This window comes from Lissotriton helveticus, chromosome 1_1 (genome assembly GCF_964261635.1).
Source record: "Lissotriton helveticus chromosome 1_1, aLisHel1.1, whole genome shotgun sequence".
NCBI lineage: Eukaryota > Metazoa > Chordata > Amphibia > Caudata > Salamandridae > Lissotriton > Lissotriton helveticus.
In genome coordinates, this window is record NC_136057.1 from 2,133,114,150 (window position 1) to 2,133,135,682 (window position 21,533).

The window sequence follows — 21,533 nt, forward strand, 5'->3', positions numbered from 1 at the left end:
GGGAGCTGCACCGAAGTGTCCTCGCCCCTCAAGATAGCGTAAAGCCGAAACCGGAGCAGTTCTTGGGACTGATTCGAGGGCTGCTGGCGGCTTTAAAAATGGCAGCGACGGGGATTGAATCGGCCCTGAGACGGGGCCGTGAGTGACGAGATCCGCAGGTCAGGCCCCGGCGGAGGAGTGGCAAGGAACTGCTACGAAGGCGGAGGCGGCACACGAGTGCTGGAGTGCTGAGGCCGCCTCGAGAGGAGCGGCTGGCTACCCGGTTGATACGGTGGAGCGAAGCAGACCCTGCTGCGAGACTGCACAGGGGGGGACCAAACACTGTGATGGCAAGAGGGCGGCAGCCTGTGCCGCTGCGGGCTCTGACCCCGGCAAGGGCAGCTGGGTTGTTGATGGTGCCCGGGTGGCGGCAAGAAAGGCTCCGGAGGGGGGGGCCCCCTCTCCCTGAGACATCCAGGGCAGTCTGAAGGGAGCTTTGAGGCCGCCGAGAGAGGAGCTGCGGTCCGGCCGATGCTGCGGTGTGGAGCGACCTCCAATATGTGGCAGCACTGAAAGGAGCCGAGCGCTGTGGAGGATGATGGGGGGCTACCTGTGCTGCTAGGACTTCTGGCCCCGGCGAGATCACCTGGGGTGCTGGCGGTGCCCAGGTGGTGACGGGGGAGGCTCCGGAGGGGGGAGCCCCCCTCCCTGAGACATCCAGGGCATTGTGAAGAAGCCCAAGGAGATGGCTGGGCCCCGGGGTGAGGCAGCCCCTGCTGGAAAGGCAGTTGAAGGTGGCGGCCGGACGGCTGTGGAGCTGGGTGAGCCGAGTAGCGAGGGGTGGTGACCCGGGCCTGGGGGGCCCCCTGTGGTCCGCCGCGAGGAAGTGAGAGTGGCCTGGCCCAGGACGCCGCGGGATGCCGGGAGATTACGGAGTCGGCCAGGAAGGTTCGGGGGGGTGGACCCACGCTTGGAACGCGCCGGCAGTGTTGGAACTGTAGCACCGGGGGGGCTGGAGCGTACTGGAGGCTCCACTAGGGACCGGAATTTGATCTACAGCGGCGATGGGGGAATCCTGCGGCATGCCGGGTCACTCAGTTGAGATCCGTGGAGGGTGGCGCAGCCCCCAGACTTGGGAGCCCACTGGGTTGCGGGACCTGCTGATACTGCACTCCCTGGACAGACGTGGTACTAGAGTGGGCGGATTGTGTTGCGGTGAGTTGCAGTGTCGCCTAACCAGATCTGGAGACAGGCCTTGCCTGCTGCCTGTTGTTCTTCGGGTGCTTCACCACCACGAACCCTGAGAGTGATTCCCTGTGATAGGCGCCATGGGCAAGCCCAGAGGGAGGCAAGAAGAAGAACACCCAACCTCGGACGCTGAATCCCTGCCCCAGGATGAACAGGGGTTGCAAGACGCATCTCGCGACCATGGGCTACAGCAGCAACTTGACAAGATCCTAATAGCTATAGCGGATACCCGCACTGCCCTGCAGCAGGACATTGCGCCGGTGGCAACGGGGCTGGGCCTCCTGCGAGCTGACCACTCAAAATCGTCCTACAGGGTTAAAAGTGTGGAAGACACCGTCCAAGAGGTCGCACCTGCGCAAACAACGCAGCTGTAAAGATGGAGGGGGTGTTGGACCGGATTGCGGCACTCGAACGGCGGATGCAGAAGGACGGAACCGGCGGAACAACATCCGTCTGGTGGGCCTGCCGGAAAAAGTCCAGGGATCAGATATGGTGAGCTATCTGGAGGGCTGGCTGCGGGCGGTGGTAGCCCCGAGGGTTTATCGACTTTCTATATCCTGGAACATGCACAACAAATCCCTGCGAGGCCCCCGCAGCAGGGTCGACCACCCCGGCCGGTGGTGGCACGCCTGTTGCATTTTAGGGACAGAGACCTGCTTCTCAAGAAGGCGCGAACAGATGGCCCTTTCCAGGTTGATAATAGCACGGACACGCTGTACCCGGACTATTCCTTTGACACCCAGCGGCGCCGCGCGACCATCCAAGCGGTCAAGAAGGAATTGCGAGCGGAGGGGATACAGTACTCCCTGTTCTTCCCGGCCAAATTGCGTATAATCCTGGATGGGAAATCTCACTTTCATGATACGCCTGAGGATGCGTTGGGTTGGCTGGAAACCTACAGAGCTGGCAAGGATGATCTGGAGCAGGAGGAACGAGACAGGGTTGCAGACTCACAACCCGCAGATCGCAATGAATACGGTGCCGACGGAGGGGCGTGCGAAAACCATCTACCTCCCAAACGGACCTGGAGCGCAGAGAAGCGCTGAAAGCGGTGACGGTGATCACTGGTGAACAGTTGCTGCGCTCGCCAGGAAGGTCGGGCCCGGACACTGACAGGGGTCAATCTGAGGTGGATTCTACAGCGTCGGACAGTATACGCCTGCCGCTGGTTACTCCAGGAACAGCAGACAGACTATTAGATGAATAAACATAGTGGGCAGCGGGGGGGGGAGGAGTAGCCGTGCCTAAATGTAGCGAAGGGCTATTGGAGCGGGCTAGCAATAGGCCAACCTAGATTGTATATGGTTTGGATGTATTAGAGTGCTGCCTATGTAAATGAGGAAGGTGTGGCTGTGGGGGGGGTGATGTAGGGTGGCTATAGTTTTCGGGGATTTCTGGGGCGGTAATTGGTTGCTGTATTGACTGTTTGTGGGCTATTTGCTGGGCTCTAACCAACCCCCACCGGAAGGTTCCTAGTTAGATAAGCCTTGCATCGTTGTGCGATAGTTGGGCTGGTTTGGATGGGATTCACTATGTTAGTGCCTGTTCTTGGGGGGGTGAATGGTAATGCGGGTGGGGAGGGACTGTTGGGGGTTTGGAGGGGGGTGATGGGGGGGGGTACCGGTCAGCACGGCTAAGGAGCAGTGAGGAGTGTTGGTGTATCCGTTTGTATTTGCAATATGGGACCCGTTACCTGATGTGAAATGCGTGACCTGGAATGTGCGGGGATTGCACTCTATGCAGCGTCGATATGAAGTCCATTCTTATTTGGTCCGAAGGGGCGTGCAGATAGCATTGTTACGGGAAACACATCTAACTAAAGCAGAAGGGTTGGCGCTGCAGCGTAGGTGGCGAGGTCAGCTTTAATACACCACTTATTCAGCATTTGCGCGGGGAGTATTGATCTGGGTAAGAGCCGGGGTTCCTTTTCAGATGACTGAACAGTTGACAGACCCAGAGGGTCGGTATGTGGCAGTAAAGGGTCGACTGCATGGACGAGAGGTGACTCTTTGCAGTATTTACGCTCCTAATGTGGAGCTGGCGTCCTTTTTTGAACGCTTATCTGAGACCCTGGCGTCCTATTTCACAAACCCAGTGATGCTGGGGGGAGACTTCAACTCTGTGGTGGATGTGATGTTAGATAGGTCCCACCCCCCGCTATCTGGCGCCCCGATCCATAAGTTAGCGAAGATCAGGGCCCAATGGCAGGAACATTGGGGGCTTATAGATGTTTCAACACCTGACTGAGCGGGATTATTCTTTTTACTCCGCTTTACATGATTTGCACGTGCGGCTTGATGTGGTTATATGCAGTCCGGAATTGGCTGCTATGGTTGCCAATAGCGAGTATTTATCGCGCACTATCTCGGACCACCACAACCCACTGCTAGTGAGTTTCTGTTGGGCCAAGGAGCGCTCTGCTATCCTGACGTGGCACTTGCGCCCAGAGTTACTGGAGGACCCGATCTTCCGAGCCGATCTGAGCGAGGGGATTGAGAGGCATTTTTCTGAGAATGATTGCACGGCCACGACAAGGGCCTTAGAGTGGGACGCTTTTAAGGTAGTGACCCGGGGGTTTGTATCACTAAGCAGGTGGGTGTGCGGAGACTGCTATTATGTGAAATAAAGGAGGCTGAGACGTCCCTTAGGGCTGCCGAGCGAGACCATTCTGCTGGTTCTGTGGAGCAGGACGCGGTCCAGATCCTGAAGGAGGCTGTAGCAGTGGTGGTGGAGCGCCTACGGTGCTTTGATTATAGAGCTTATTTGGCCCGCGTGCATGCCGAACCTGATAAGGTGGGCACCTTACTGGCGTGGCTGGCCAGTCCTCTCCCCCGATGTGCCCCTATTTTGGCTCTTACCTCTGACTCCGGGGGGATGGAATATACGCAACATCAAATAAACGATCGGTTTCGGTCCTTTTATGCTACCCTCTATACGAGCCACTTGCGGACAGGGGCGGGAGACGTACAGGCGTTTTTGGCAGACTTAGAGCTGCCTGTGGTGGAGGAGGAGCAAGCCGACTCCCTTGGACAGGATATCTCGATTCCCGAAATTCGTTGCGCCATTAAGCAGTTGGTGCGTAATAAAGCTCCGGGTACCGATGGGTTGCCTATTGAGTTTTACTCGGCTTACGTTGACACGTTGGCTCCTAGACTGCTGTCCATATATAGGGAGGAGAAGCAATTAGGATCATTGCCGACTTCGACTAGGGAGGCCATTATTATTCCCCTTCTTAAGTCAGGGAAGGACCCCGCTGTCAATGCTCACTACTGATTATAAGATTTTGGGTCGGGTGCTAGCCACTAGACTCCTTCCCCTTATGACGCGATTGATACACCCGGATCAGTCCGGCTTTATTCCTACAAGAAACACAGCTGGAAGCATACGTAGGTTGATACGCATACTGAGTGGGGACTATGGCATGGAGGATACGGCGGTAGTACTGTTGGTTGATATTGCAAAGGTGTTTGACAGCTTGGAATGGCCTTATTTATTTGCAGTCATGAGAGCCTTCGGGCTTGGAGAGGGCTATATCGGGTGGACTGAAATTATGTATGCCTCTGCAAGTGCTAGGGTGCGAGTGGGTGGGGTAGTCTCCTCCTCGTATTCGGTTGGGCGCGGCACCAGACAGGGTTGCCCACTCTCCCCGTTGCTCTTTGACTTTGCTATTGAACCTTTAGCGGCGCGTGCACGAATGGGGAGGGAGTTCCAGGGTCTGAGGAGATGTGGACGTCTACACTACATTTCGCTGTACGCGGACGACCTATTGCTCTTTTTGAGGGACACGGTAAGGGAGCTCGAAGGGGCTTGTGCCTTGCTCCACCGCTTCGGGGAAATTTCAGGACTACGAGTCAACTGGCAAAGACTTGCGTGTTCCCGGTCGCCAGGGCATGTGCCCCACCTGTGCCCTTGTTGGATGTAACATGGGATATACCATACCCAGGAGGATCTACTGGAGGGTAATATAGGAAGAGCAGTGAGAAATCTTAAAAGCAGCATGTAGTTCTGGGGCACCTTGCCACTGTCTGTGGCGGGTCGGGTAGCATTGCTGAAAATGGTGGCACTTCCCAGACTGCTCTTTTTTTTCCGCACTCTGCTTGTACGAATACCAGTGGCACTCTTTCGACAGCTCCGATCAGCGGTGGGAGGTTTTATCTGGAGCACAGGAAGGCGCAGAGTAGCGCTGGATACACTGATGCGACCAAGAGTTGAGGGGGGCCTTGGTTTTCCTGACTTTGAGCTGTACTATTTGGCAGCGCAGTTCCAGGGCCTTACTCAAGCGGTGGCACAGGAATTCTGTGGACCAGAGAGGGAAGCCGAGCCGGATGTGCCGAGGCACATATTATCGTATGTGATACTGCAGCAGCAGATACGGGTGGCTGAGCTTACGATTGAGGAAAGCACATTAAGATATTGTTGGAAGCGGTATCACAAAAGGATTGGGGTGCAGTGTCCCTATGCCCCAGAGATACCGCTGGGGATGTGTACGGCCCTACCACATGGAGGGGACTGGTCTGTGCTGGCGGAGTGGGAGAGCTTAGGTCTGCAGGTGGTGGGGGATCTGTTTGGGGATGGAGTATTATTGCCTTACAGTGAGATACAAGAGAGCTTTGGGCTCCCACGGGGCCATTTTTTAATTCATGCAGCCTTATTTGCAGCCATTCAAAAATACTGGTGCATGGGCCTTTCGGAACCACCAGTAAGTGAAGCGTGTCAATATGTAGTTATGGCGGCGGGCACTTATAAGGCGATTGCCTGTCTATATAGATGCATGGTTGGAGAGGGGCTAGCTCCCTTACAAACGCTACGAGAGAATTGGGCGGCGGATGTAGATAAAGAGATACATGATACTGACTGGTCGCACATCCTTCGGAGGGCGTGGAAAGGCACTAGGAACGCCAGGTTCCAATTGGTCCATTTCTTCATTTTGCACAGAGCGTACCTTACACCGGCGAAAATCAGTATTTCCAGGTGGACACAGCACAGTGCCCCTGATGCACGCTGCAAGACGCGGACCTAATGCACATGCTTTGGGACTGTCCGCAATTAGGCACGTATTGGGAAGAGGTGGTCGAGCTGCTTTGCAGGGTGACTGGACGGCAGATTGCCTTAGATAAGGGGGCCTGCTTGTTACATTGCTTTCCACATACCAGCAAAACGAAACTGCAAAGTACATTTTTAGATTTGGGATTGCTGCTTGCCAAGAGAGATATTACGTCCCATTGGAAGGCGGCGGCGGGTCCCAGCTACCCTAGATGGAGGGCTGCACTGCTCCTATGGGCGAGCAGCGAGAGCACAGTTCGCTTGCAGCAGGCATGTAGGTCCCACAATAACAAAGCACTTGAGGGAGCGTGAGCGTGGGAGGCCCTTGTTGTCGAACTGAAGGGGCGGAGGCAGGATCTGGGTCAGAGGTGGGGGCCTCGACTGGGGATGAGGACTAGGAGAAGAATACCCACCTTTGAGATGGGAAGCGCAGCGAAGGGTCCCTGCACCTCCACAATGGTCATTACATCTATTCCAGCGGTGAATTGGGAAGCCAGGATAGTCCACACAGCTGATTGAACTTAACACTCTATTACACGCAATTTCGGGGTTGACGCGCCGGTGAGAGGGTGAGTGGGTGCTGAGCAAGGGAGTTGGGGACCGAATTAAGAATGGAACTGGGACATGGGGCATTATGGTAAAATTATATTGCTTTATGTTGATATCCTATAACTGTAATGGTTATTTCTCGAGGGGATGTCTCCTGGTCTTCTGAGACGGTACCTTCATTGAGCTGTCGTGCAGTAGGGATTAATGCCTTGGTTATCCAGATATTTATCCGGAATTGGTAGAATGTGTACATGTTCAGTCATTCTTATGGGTGTTGTTTGTGTTTGAAAATAATAAAAAGATTTACATGGTCTCAACTTCTTCAGGGACCAAACCACAGCAAAGGCCTCCCTCTCAATGGCACTCCAACACTTCTCTCTGGGAAATAGCATTCTGCTTCTGAAAGTAACAGGTTGGTCTTTTTCATCATCATTGGTTTTGGATAGGACCATTCCTATCCCTAGCTCAGAGGCATCGGTCTGCACTATGAACTGCTTGGAGTAATATGGAGCCTTGAGAATAGGTGTTGAGTACATCCCTCTTTTAGGGTGTCAAAAACCTTTTGACAGCCACCTGTCGAGTTCACTTTCTTGGACATCTTGTTGGAGGTGAGTTCTGTGAGGGGAATCCCAATGGACCCATAGACCCTTCACACACACCTCTCATACTACCCTGTCAAGCCAAGGAATGCCCTGGCTTGGGTCTGGGTTGTTGGAGCTTCCCAATTCGGAATCGTCTGGATTTTGGGTTGAAGGGTTTGGACTTGGCCTCCACGTACAAGGTGGCCCAAGTACAGAACAGTTCCCTGTCCTATCTGGCACTTGGGTGCCTTGAAAGTTAGGCCTGCAGCTCCGAGTGGCTCCAGGTTTGGGGTCTCTGGTCTCAGTGTACAGGAACCCTTCCTTCCAATAGACTTTGTGGGAGCCATTGACATCTCCCTGCACATGTGCAGCAGCTTGCTGCCTCATGCCTTACAGAGTGGGATAGACCTGCTGCCCAAGACCCAGCAGTTCCCTAGATGGTTCCCCTGGTCCCAAGAGGGTGCACAGACATAATATCGACTCCAAAATATCGACTGGAAAGAATATCGAGTTGTAAATATCGTTTGGAGAAAATATCGACTAGACAGAATATCGACAGTCAAAATATCGTTTTTAAGGTAAGTGAAGTAATATCGACTGTAAATAATATAGACAGTGAAAATATCCAAGTATATAATCTAGATAGTAAAAAATATAGTTTTTTAAATAATATTTAATTATTTATAGTGTTTTATGTTATATTATATGTGAAAAGTGTCATTTTTTTAAATTATTATTTTTAATTAATAATTTTTTTAAATTATTGTGTAATTTTATTCTGTAGCGGGTTGTGGGTTTATAGGGGAATAGGGTGGGAAGTAATTTAATTATAATAAATTAAATATGTAAATTTATTAATTGGTAGTAATAATTAATTAATTGGTAATTAAATAATATATGTTAATTATTTACAATTAAATTGGTAATTAATTTAATTTAATTGATTAATTGCTAATTATGTAAATTAAAATAATGTATTTTCTGTAGCGGGTTGTGGGTTTATAGGGGAATAGGGTGGGAAGTAATTTAATTATAATTAATTAAATATGTAAATTTAATAATTGGTAGTAATATTTAAATAATTGTAAATTAAAAAATATTTTTTAATTAATTAAAATGTAATTGGTAATTACTTTAATTTAATTGATTAATTGCTAATTATGTTAAATTAAAGGGGTATTTTTAGGGTTCAGGGTCAGTTTTCAGTTTTTGGGCAAAGGGGTATTTTTAGGGTTCAGGGTCAGTTTTCAGTTTTTGGGCAAAGGGGTATTTTTAGGGTTCAGGGTCAGTTTTCAGTTTTTGGGTAAAGGGGTATTTTTAGGGTTCAGGGTCAGTTTTCAGTTTTTGGGCAAAGGGGTATTTTTAGGGTTCAGGGTCAGTTTTCAGTTTTTGGGCAAAGGGGTATTTTTAGGGTTCAGGGTCAGTTTTCAGTTTTTGGGCAAAGGGGTATTTTTAGGGTTCAGGGTCAGTTTTCAGTTTTTGGGCAAAGGGGTATTTTTAGGGTTCAGGGTCAGTTTTCAGTTTTTGGGTAAAGGGGTATTTTTAGGGTTCAGGGTCAGTTTTCAGTTTTTGGGCAAAGGGGTATTTTTAGGGTTCAGGGTCAGTTTTCAGTTTTTGGGTAAAGGGGTATTTTTAGGGTTCAGGGTCAGTTTTCAGTTTTTGGGTAAAGGGGTATTTTTAGGGTTCAGGGTCAGTTTTCAGTTTTTGGGTAAAGGGGTATTTTTAGGGTTCAGGGTCAGTTTTCAGTTTTTGGGTAAAGGGGTATTTTTAGGGTTCAGGGTCAGTTTTGGGTTTTTGGGGTACATATACAATATTGCCTATTATTTAATTAAATTTTGTTACTATATATATATGTTTTAAGAAATATGATGAAAATGTTTTTATTTTTTTACTTTCATTAATTATTTAATTATTAAAAGTTATTTTAAGTATTGTTAATTATATTTTAGTAATTAATTTTTAATATTAATGTAATTAAACATTGTTTTTAGTAAAGTCGATATTTTTTACAACGATATTTTTATAAACGATATTTTGTACTCGATATTTTTGTACTTACCTGTTTGTAGATTGGAACTCGATATTTTGACTGTCGATATTTTCTCAACGATATTTTGGGTAGTCGATATTCTTTCAGTCGATATTCTGTCAGTGATCCCCCAAGAGCTCTACCTCGTAAGGTTCAAGCTCCATGGGTTCAGTTCCCTCTGGGACTGACAATTCTTCTCCCTGGTAAGAAGGGTCCTGATCTTTTGGCTGTGTGGAAGCTGTTTCACCAGTCTACCTTCCTTTCCTCTAGTGAGGATGAACCATCACTTCAGGCTCCAATCCTCCTTTTTCACCATGTGCTAGGTATTGTGCTCTTTTATTTACACACGCTATCTCAGGGATTTGCAGCATGGCTGCACGTGTCTTTCTCTCTACCTCAGCCCATGCTGAGTTCTCCAGATCATTCCCAAGCAGACAGGTGGCTGTGAGCTTTGGAGAGACCACTACCTGTTTCAAGCCAGTAACCCCCAGCCCCCAATCTAATATCACCATAGCAAGGCATGGTTATTGGGGACACTGTCAACATTGGTAACTGGATAGGTTTTTCCAGTTAGGTATTTCTCTGTGGAAACCAGTGTATCTCCCGCTATAGTGACACTGCAACCTGTATCCCTCCGGGCTTCAATCTTAGTCCCATTCACTAAGAGTACTGCAGGTATTTGTTTAAATTAGGGTCTAAATAGCCAAAGTGGCTAACCCTCTGTTAGAAATGGGGGTCTCTAGTTGGCAATGGTTTATCCAAATAGGAGCCCTTCTTTCTAGTCTGGATAAGGGGGATACACTCCTATAGTAACCCCTGCAATCCCCATTGGTAGCTTGGCACGAGCAGTCAGGTTTATTTCAGAGGCAGTGTGTGAAGCATTTAGACATAACCAACAGTAATACAGTGAAAACACTACAAAATGACACCACACCAGTTTTAGAAAAACAACCAATTTTTATCTGCAAACAGGACCAAAACAATAAAAGACTAACATACGGTAATTAAAAACGTGCACTTTGCAGAATGAACTTTAAAAGGCAGTTCCTTTTATCTAGTAGCTCCATCCGGTGCTACAGCGGTGCTGAAAACAACAGAAACCAACAGTTTGGCCCGACGTCGGGGACTCTGGGCTTTCCAATGGAGACCTTCAGTTTTGCAAATATGCTGCAGGCTTGGGCAGGGAGGCTTCCCGAAGGTGACCACCAGCTGGAGAGGTAAATTGGGATCTTGGGGGATGCCTGGACACTGTCAGTTGGGCCACTCAAGGCCTGGTGGTGCCGGGTGCAGCGGTTTCTTCTGGTGTTGGGTTTTCTTACCAGCTCCAGTCGGGGACCCTTTAGGTTGAGCAGGGGTGTAGCTAGGGGGGATGCGGTCCGCCCAGGTGGCACTATCTTTGGGGCGGTGGCCACGCGGCACTGGTGGCCCGTTGCAGCAGCCTTTATAATGTATTTGGGGACACAGGCACTACTAGTGTCAGTGTCCCCAAATAACTTATAAAGACCGCTACAACAGGCCACCAGGGCCGCACGTGCGGCACTGTTTGAAGTGCAAGCGCACCGCCACCTGCTGCTTGCAACTGCTGCCTGCAGCATGCAGCGCACGCACACCACTCCCATAGCATAGGCCCGCCCCGTGACGCTCCTATAGTGAGGCACCTTGCGCTCGAGCCGTTCGCGCCAATAAGTAGACGGCATCCTACATCAAATGAGGCACAGCAGACCCCCTGCCTAACTGTTTGTGCCACTGACATAGAGTTTGGCCCCTGGCAGCCAGCGGACACGGAGAACGTGCTGAGCTGAGAGACATTAGAATGGACCTGGCCTCGCTGCTCAATATAGCAGCACCCGCAGTATGACACTGATCACGCCATCGCAGGTTGTAGCCTGTCAGCGTTCCCTTCAGAACCTCAATGGCTCTGTTGATCTGACCCGGCACCTGTACCTGAGCGACTCCTGAGAAACAGGCATCAACAGTGGGGAGACAGAAAGTGCGCTAGCCCCGACTAGCAGTCACGGAGTGAGCAGGCCTGTCTATCTTCGAGGCTGCCTTGTGGGTGACTGCGCTGATCACGCGGGACCTGCTCATACCTCCGGGGCCTGGCGCGGTCCCCCCATAGCTGCCAAGGTTCCAGATTGCTTATGTGTGACACTTTCAAAATGCCAGTGTAATTATGAGTGAGATTGAGTGACACCTTCGTGCAAGCAAAATCCAGTAATGAAGACTAGAAAACAAATAAATATCATCCTCCTTCTTTCTCCTTGTGCATGTTTCCCTCTCTTGCTCTGAGTTAAAGTCATGATGAAGAAAAATAAGTGCTGGACCCAAAAAATGAGTGTTGCTGGGCCCCATCCAGCTTTGGCTTTGGGTATCTGATGACTATAATGCTGACATAGTGTACTGAAACTTTTAGCTAAGTTCCATTGTTTCGCAGTCAAATTCTTTAGTACTGTGTCGGCGGACATAAACCTAAGGGAAAAAGGAAGGTAATGACAACTGAAAACATGTCAACCATCCAAGGGGAGGCGTAGCTTCTGAGTTAAAAGAGAGGATTAACCAAGAAAGTCAGAGATTCATTACCACACACTCACCATCTCACTCCACCAAGCACTTGCCTTGACACACATAATTACCCTAACAAAGACAACTGTACAGCACCAAATAAATAACACATACACACACACACACACACTAAAATCATGAGGGAAGCTTGCACTGCTGAATCTCTGTGTGGGGAGTTGAAAGTTGTTACCCATTCATGTGTGTGGTTTGCTGCAGCTGGTGCCATTATTGAGATCTGTAAACTCTTCCATAGTGCACAACTCCAAGTCTCTACTTCAATACGGAAAAGCTGCACATTACAGAGTTAGAAACTTTCAAAAACAAAACGTTGGTTTAACAACATTAGCCTTTTTTCATCTGTGTTCGAGTTATTCATTTCTTTACTGCTCCTTACTTATATCTTTCATTCCGAATTCTTTCCCCCTTTTTAGGTCTCGCCTGTCGATGCGCATGCGCATCGAGCAAGCGAGACTATGGGGGCTTATCCACTCTTTGTCCAACTTGCAAGGAATCGTGGCGATTCCTTGCAGTGCCCGTGACTTTTAAGCTCAATGCGCATGCGCATTGAGCTTAAAAGCGCGTGCACATGCCCCCAGCCGCCTGCCTTGCCTACTCTCCCGCCCCCTCACTTCTTGATTGCACGGCCGCTAGGCCGTGCCTCCCCTACTCTCCTCCTCCTACTCTCCTCCCCTCGCCGTCTGTTCCCGCACTCCTCCCACAGCCCCGCTCCGCCCCCTCCCCTGCCTGGTCGCGTCGAATTGGTGTAAACATCCAGCCCTTCCATGAGCCCTCACAGAGTCCAGGTCTGCCCGCACATGCCTTTGAAATGTCTCTCAAGGACAGACAACTGCCTACTGGGGTGAGCTAACCCTTTCAATGCCTCTTTGATAAACACCTTTACCTCATCCTGCAGGGGCTCCTCGAGACCCCCTGACATTTCCGCCACTCTTTTAAAGGCAGCTACACAGACTGTTTGGCTTCTGTGTCTGCCTGCTCACTTCCTCTCCTCTTTCCCACATTGCTTTCAACCCCAAATTAAACACAGCAAATTAAGCTTTCAACATCGCCATGCAGACCCAGCCCACAAACATGGTTTATTCTGATCTTTTTTTAATCACACACGTAAGCCCCCGCTCCGCCCCCTCCCCTGCCCGCCGTGTCGCATTTCTCCTCCCCCCTCCCCTTATCTGCCTTCCCTCCGTCTGTTCCCTCTCCCTGCTCCGCCCCCTCCCCTGCCCGCCGTGTCGCATTTCTCCTCCCCCCTCCCCTTATCTGCCTTCGCTCCGTCTGTTCCCTCTCCCCGCTCCGCCCCCTCCCCTGCCCACTCTCCCTTTCTATTCTCCTTTACCACTCCACTCTGGACTCCTTCATTTTGTGCTGTTTGACATATTTCTTCTCTCATCCAACTCTTCTGCGGGCTCCCCTACTTCTCACTGTAGTTTGCAACAAATCCATCCTCCTTAAACCGTGTACACCATTTGCCTTTCACCCCTCCATTCCCTCTCCTGTCGCTCCCTTTAAATTCCCCCCTCCTTCCTTTTACTACCACTTTCCCTCTTTGTCACAAAAAAACCCTTTTATTCACTCGCTTTTCGTCTCTTTCTACCCTCCTCTCCTCCTATTCTTTTCCCTTACCCTGTCTTTTCTCCCCCTTTTGTCTTTCGAATCCCACTCTCTCTCCCTCCCCTCCCCCCCTCTCATTCCCCAACCCATTTCAGAGCTCAGTTCCGGAAGTGCCTCTTGGCAGCCGTGAGCTGCTGGGTAATTGCGCGTTTTTTAGCATTCCCAAAATGCATCTTTGACAGCTTGTCCAATGCTTCAATCTCTCCCCCAAACCTAGTGGGGCAAGTGCTTCGCTGCGCGCCGCAGCGGCGCTCCAGCGCGCCGGTAATGTTTCCAACCCACTGATATATCATAAGCGCCATGTGCTGTTTTGTGGCTGAATTTTTTTTTAAAAAGGGGAGCGGATATTAAACATCATACGGTATGTTAATGTCAAGTACGCCTGGATAAACATTGAAGACTTTGCTCTGACTCCAGCGTGTGGGCTACGAGATAATTAACCTTTTCCAACCATCCCTGTATTTTTTCTGGATGTCCACTTCTACAATGTTAACGGCGGTGCACTGTTCCGTTTGTTGATTCGACTCTGCTGAGATAACACAGCCCCCTCCCCTGCCCGCCGTGTCGCATTTCTCCTCCCCCTTCCCCTTCTCTCTCTTCTCTGACATGCAGTGTGCGGCCCTAACTGAAGTAGTGTAAACCCCGGCGCACAATAGCCAACACCCTCACTCACCCTCAACCCCTCACCCTCACTCACCCTCAACCCCTCACCCTCACTCACCCTCAACCCCTCACCCTCACTCACCCTCACCCTCACTCACCCTCAACCCCTCACCCTCACCCTCACTCACCCTCACCCTCACTCACCCTCAACCCCTCACCCTCAATCCCTCACCCTCACTCACCCTCACTCACCCTCACCCTCACTCACCCTCAACCCTTCACCCTCACTCACCCTCACTCACCCACCCTCACTCACCCTCACCCACCCTCACTCACCCTCACCCACCCTCACCCACCCTCACTCACCCTCACTCACCCTCACTCACCCTCACTCACCCTCACTCACCCTCAACCCCTCACCCTCAACCCCTCACCCTCACTCACCCTTAACCCCTCACCCTCACTCACCCTCAACCCCTCACTCACCCTCACTCACCCTCAACCCCTCAGCCTCACCCTCACTCTCACTCACCCTCACTCACCCTCAACCCCTCAGCCTCACTCTCACTCACCCTCACTCACCCTCAACCCCTCAGCCTCACTCACCCTCACCCTCACTCACCCTCAACCCCTCACCCTCACTCACCCTCAACCCCTCACCCTCCCTCACCCTCACCCACCCTCAACCCCTCACCCTCACCCTCACTCACCCTCACTCACCCTCAACACCTCACCCTCACTCACCCTCACCCTCACTCACCCTCAACACCTCACCCTCAACCCCTCACCCTCACTCACCCTCAACACCTCACCCTCACTCACCCTCAACCCCTCACCCTCACCCTCACTCACCCTCAACCCCTCACCCCCTCACCCTCACTCACCCTCAACCCCTCACCCCCTCACCCTCACTCACTCACCCTCACCCACTCACCCTCACTCACTCACCCTCACTCACCCTCACTCACCCTCACTCACCCTCAACCCCTCAACCCCTCACTCACCCTCAACCCCTCACTCACCCTCACCCTCACTCACCCTCACCCTCACTCACCCTCACTCAGCGCAACCACAGCATCTTCACTAAATATATTTAATAAACTTTAAGCTATTGGCAATATAAAATAAAATCCATTTTATTTACGTATTAATTATTAATTGTTTTTTAAAGCCATTGATTTTTTTTATATCAATACATATAAGTCACATATAAGTCCCGTTAATACAAAACATGTTGCTTTACAAATGCTAGAGGTGTCACATTTAGAAAAATTATAACTATTGGCTTTGTAAAGAAGAAAGCTATTAATTTAGCTATTTAGAAAAAACAACACATAAATAAAAAACAAAAAAATAAATAACACCTATAGCTCAAACTTTCCTACTGCGAGACCTATTGCATTTCCAATGCTTGTTGTTTTAATATTTCTCTTTCTTTCCTACCGCCACTTCTCCCTTCTGGTCCCTTATGACCTTCTTTCAATTCCCTTCCTTACTTTCTTCCTCATTTTCATTATTTACATGGTTTTCACAATGATATGTAATTGTTTATTAGTTTCACACCAAATACATACTTGCACCTATTGAAAGCTGTCCTGTACGGCCAGTGCCATGGTTCGTGAATAGCACACTGTTTTATATGAATTACATGGCAAATACTTTACGTGCTCTGCTCAGGCACAGACTCTGAGAGCCAGAGCCACTGCCGGCTTGGCTCTGGTTAAGCTCTCCCTCTTATTTTGTTGCCTCACTCACCCGGCAAGCTCCGCTTGTGCCAAGGAGCCGTCAGAGTTTCCGGGACTCTCTCTCCATGCCTACGGTAGTGGGGAGACTGATTAATCTAAAATCTAGCTGGATTGACAAAATGAAATAAATTCATCAGCTCACCTCACCTCATGCACTATGTCAAGATAACAATCAGCACACTGGCAAAGGGGCATAAAGCAGGAGGGATGCTGCCCACGGCACCGCTAGCTGCTCGAAGACCAGAGTTCCAGAGAGGGTCATTGTGCAGTGTCTGTCACCTAGTTTGAACGTGGCGTGCACGGCACAGGAAACAATCAGAGACCTGCCGCCCCCTGACCCAATGAACTCTGTTGTATCAAGTCAGATCCACATTAGCAGCTGATCTCCACGACCAGCCTCCGCAAGTGAGACCCCGTTTTTCTGTGCTAGCTTTTTTAGTCACACAATCTTGAAGAAGCATGGCCTGACGTGACGTTTTTATAGGAAGCAGCTTGTTCTCTTTCATAGTGCAACATGCTCCTGGGGTCAACAAGTATTGTAGGGAGGCTTATTTGTCACAATGGTAACCTGACATGAGACTGCCATTGCGCCTAAATAGAGTACATGATGCAACTAGACTTAGGCAATGAGTCTTAAAGGTGGGCGGCAATTGCCTTCGACCTTTAGGTGTGAGTCGCAAAGCAGAAGAAAGATCATTAGATTGATTACAGTTTTTCATCTGTCTTTTCAGTTAAAATCCCCCCCCCCCCTCTCCTGTGATCAAAAGAAGCAAGTTCAGGCTCGGCAAGCAGAAACTAAAAGTCCATTTCTCGGACTACCAGCAGCGCAATATAGTGTGCCCCTGACAGCACTGTCTTAGCTTACAGCACGAGAGCCAAAGCCTGCTGGAACACACCATGATCAGAGCATGCCTCTGTGCACTACCCGTTGCCTTGGCGCTTTCAGTGACAGCTAAAACACAACTCAGATATGCGTGACAAAGCATTTCAGAGCGGTAATGCGGAGTACCACACTGAAATGGGTTAGTCTAACGCATGATGCGTGATACTTGGCAGGACTGTCCCCCTCTCCAATTAGGCGGGGTCCCATCTGCTCCACTTCATCGCTTGTGCTGCCCGGTGACAGAGGGAACTCCCAACACATAAACATCAGGAGACAGCCCCGAGGTTCCTGAACATCACAGGGCCCTATTCAGGTGGCGACTATAGGGATATCTGGCCCACACAGACACCATATGGGACAGCAAACGCCCATGAGACATTCATCGCTGCGACACCCTTTGGCTTTTCCTGCTGCGCCTACATGAGGTGGAGACTTTCCAGAAGGTACAGCAAGTGCGGATTACCTTGTAACATCTAGGCTTTGCCTGGCAGATGTCGGTGTTAAAGCACCTCAGATAGTTCCAGAATGCACTTCACGACGAGCCCTGCTTTCACTCACAATTACGACCAACAGGGCACTTAACTGTGGAACTCATCCCCCTGAATCTGTGTCCAGCCACCCAGCATGCCGCCTGACATCCTGCGGACTAGTTGTGGGCTACCCCCTCTGCCCCCTCCTATATGTGCGATCTGCGCTCGTGATCCATTCAGTCAGGACAGCCAGACGGGAAGGCCTCAGCTGGGGAAACCACAGTCACGCCGCCACATGTGCATTGGCGTCTACCATTGGGAAGTCAGAGGCCCCACCAGCCAAACTTCACTTTGAGTCTAAGAGGGCTGACATAGCTGTCTGCAGATAAGAGCAAGGGATTGATCAGATTAATGGTACTAATTAGCGGCCTCTGAAATGTGATGATAGCTGTTGTCACTGTAACACGTAAGTAGTACTATTGCTATCTGTGACATATGAGTAATACTTGTACTATAAGCGCTGAGTGTGGAATAAGTCTTCATCTGAGCAAGTGGTGGTTGTGCTGTTAACGCCAGTTAGACATGTGGGCTATTGAACCTGTGTCTGGGTAAATGTCAGTCTGTACCCTGTCCTTATGTTGATGTGTTCTTGTAATTCTGCTCAGGAAACAGCAGGGATAAACTTACCTCTCTGCTTCCATTATCTCATTGATACATTTACCTGCAAGCACAGGCAAGCCTTTCTACTCTCTCTTCCTAAATAATGCATTCATCTGTAGAGCCTAGAGTTCTAGAGAGAGTTGAATGGCGTGTGAGCTATTTACCTTAAGAGTTTTGGCTTGTGAGAGGAAAGGAACACAAAAGATTGAGATACAAGATACAAGAGAAGAACCTGGTATTCTCTGATTCCAGGGCACCAGGGCCTAGGTTGCGAGAGCTCCAGTTGTGATGGCAGGTTGCCAGTGTGATTGCTCCAGTCAGTCAGTAGTTGTCTAGGCACATCCAGGTCTGTGTACCACTAAGGTTATGAATCTTTTGAAATGCGTAAGGGTTCTGATGAAGGAATTTATTCCCGGATGTCTGTGAGTAGAGTGATACCAGTAGTAGCTAGCTGACAAAGCATTTCAGAGCGGTAATGCGGAGTACCACACTGAAATGCGTTAGTCTAACGCATGATGCGTGATACTTGGCAGGACTGTCCCCCTCTCCAATTAGGCGGGGTCCCATCTGCTCCACTTCATCGCTTGTGCTGCCCGGTGACAGAGGGAACTCCCAACACATAAACATCAGGGGACAGCCCCGAGGTTCCTTAACATCACAGGGCCCTATTCAGGTAGCGACTGTAGGAATAGCTGGCCCACACAGACACCGTATGGGACAGCAAACGCCCATGAGACATTCATCGCTGCGACACCCTTTGGCTTTTCCTGCTGCGCCTACATGAGGTGGAGACTTTCCAGAAGGTACAGCAAGTGCGGATTACCTTGTAACATCCAGGTTTTGCCTAGCAGATGACGGTGTTAAATCACCTCAGATAGTTCCAGAATGCACTTCACGACGAGCCCTGCTTTCACTCACAATTACGACCAACGGGGCACTTAACTGTGGAACTCAGCCCCCTGAATCCGTGTCCAGCCACCCAGCATGCCGCCTGACATCCTGCGGACTAGTTGGGGGCTACCCCCTCTGCCCCCTCGTATATGTGCGATCTGCGCCGTGATCCATTCAGTCAGGACAGCCAGACGTGAAGGCCTCGGCTGGGGAAACCACAGTCACGCCGCCACATAAGCATTGGCGTCTACAATAGGGAAGTTAGAGGCCCCACCAGCCAAACTTCACTTTGAGTCTAAGAGGGCTGACATAGCTGTCTGCGCATAAGAGCAAGGGATTGATCAGATGAATGGTACTAATTAGCGGCCTCTGAAATGTGATGATAGCTGTTGTCACTGTAACACGTAAGTACTACTTTTGCTTTCTGTGACATATGAGTGATTCTTGTACTATAAGCGCTGAGTGTGGAATAAGTCTACATCTGAGCAAGTGGTGGTTGTGCTGTTAACGCCAGTTAGACATGTGGCTATTGAACCTGTGTCTGGGTAAATGTCAGTCTGTAGCCTGTCCTTATGTTGATGTGTTCTTGTAATTCTGCTCAGGAATCAGCAGGGATAAACTTACCTCTCTGCTTCCATTATCTCATTGATACATTTACCTGCAAGCACAGGCAAGCCTTTCTACTCTCTCTTCCTAAATAATGCATTCATCTGTAGAGCCTAGAGTTCTAGAGAGAGTTGAATGGCGTGTGATCTATTTACCTTAAGAGTTTTGGCTTGTGAGAGGAAAGGAACACAAAAGATTGAGATACAAGATACAAGAGAAGAACCTGGTATTCTCTGATCCCAGGGCACCAGGGCCTCGGTTGCGAGAGCTCCAGTTGTGATCGCAGGTTGCCAGTGTGATTGCTCCAGTCAGTCAGTAGTTGTCTAGGCGCATCCAGGTCTGTGTACCACTAAGGTTATGAATCTTTTGAAATGCGTAAGGGTTCTGATGAAGGAATGTATTCCCGGATGTCTGTGAGTAGAGCGATACCAGTAGTAGCTAGCTGCTACTCTCCAATGATTGAGCCTTGGACATACTGAAACACACATGCGTAAATGCACACATAACTTACTTCGTATCCGGACTTCTTTTAAGTGGCTGTTTTTCTCCAGACCTTGGTTCTGCCTTGCCTATATTTGGGTCTGAGAGGCAGCTGAAGACGTGTGTTACAGTGACTTGTGTTACAGAGCTTTGCCGTTCCATACTAGACCCATTATTATGATTTTACTGATTTTGCGGACTTTTAACACTGTTGGTTACCATGAAAGTAATGTGAAAACAAAATCACAGAAAACTGTTTCTTGTTTCTTCTGATTATTCACGGAGTGCCGCAGTGCTGGATCAGTTTGTCCCGGATAGGGTTGAACACGTTCCCATGGCCCCTACAGCTGTGTTTAAGGATTGTGATGATAATGTGTCGCCCCTCCCTGTATTTTAGCTTTAGGCCCCCTGGGTAGGCTGTGCACCATGTGTGTGCTGAGGCTGCTCTGAAGGAGAGATGCACTATTACAAGCTGGCTTTGGGTCCCAAGAGCACACGTCTTTTCATTCCCAGGGAGTTCGTTGCTGCTGCTTAGAAGTAATGACAGGGCGCGACCCCTGGTTGTTGCCTTTGGGCCACCAGAGCAGGCTTTGTATCTAGTCTGTGTTGGCAAGGTTGTAGAGCTGACTGACCCCTTTGTGCTGAGTTTAGTTCTAAGGGCACACAGTGAGTCATGCCCTGTGAATAATTAAGTTGCTGTTTTTGAAAGATAAAGAATCACAGGCATGCGGCACTGTTAAGTTGGTTTCCAGAGCATATCTCCAGAGCACATCACGCTTGTGCACGTCCCCAATGCTTTAATGGGCGGACCATAATGTTTGGTAATTTAATGTCAGCTGTAGATGACGGATCCCCAAACAGTGTCATGTATGTGCATGTTTGCTGAGGTGATTACCAGGTAATCGTTCACGCAGCTCTCTGATGGATGTCACATGCAGTTTTTCTGAGTCCCCAGATAGATCATGCAGTCTGTGTGTTCTCCTTTGTACTGCCGGTCACCAGTGTATTCAACTGTGTAGCCTTGGACTGTGTCATGTATGTGCATGTAACTTGCATGATCGAGGTAACTATTAGCGGCGATACTACGTGTCTCTCGGACCTCTTTCAAGTACTCGCCGTCCTTTTTCCCCAGCTTTTGCTACACCACTGACGTTGAGGCTGCAGGCGTTGGCTTGAAGTTTGAGAGAGGTCAGGGATCACCAGATCCCAGGTCATGACTGCTATGGAGACTTTCTTATGGTGTTGGGCCACTCAAACTCGGGCCGTGGGCATCAGGTGAAGAGTGGTGAAGGATCGTGGCATCACCAGAATCTGTATTCTGGAAATGAGTCTTTGTATGAGCAAATCCGCTGCTCACGGGAGACAGAGTCTGTAAGATTGTTGGAGGGCAGGTCCACCGGGTTCTGGGGGTTGCTGACTACTGGACTCCCCGGGGTTGTTTCTGTAGGCAGGCTGTAGACAGGACAGGGCAATAGGGCTGGAGCCAAGGCAGTTGGTATCCTCTTCTTCTTCCTGGGTCAGCACAACTCTTTGTCCTTCTTCTTTCTACCTTGAATCTGAGGAGGCAAGGTTGAGGGTTGT

At 49.8% G+C, this 21,533-nt stretch overlaps 1 long non-coding RNA gene across 1 annotated transcript in view; it reads right to left on the bottom strand.

Annotated features, from left to right (window-relative positions):
* Nucleotides 1-21,533, bottom strand: part of LOC144776682 (uncharacterized) — a 166,841-nt gene that overhangs the window by 58,191 nt on the left and 87,117 nt on the right. The window lies entirely within an intron of this gene.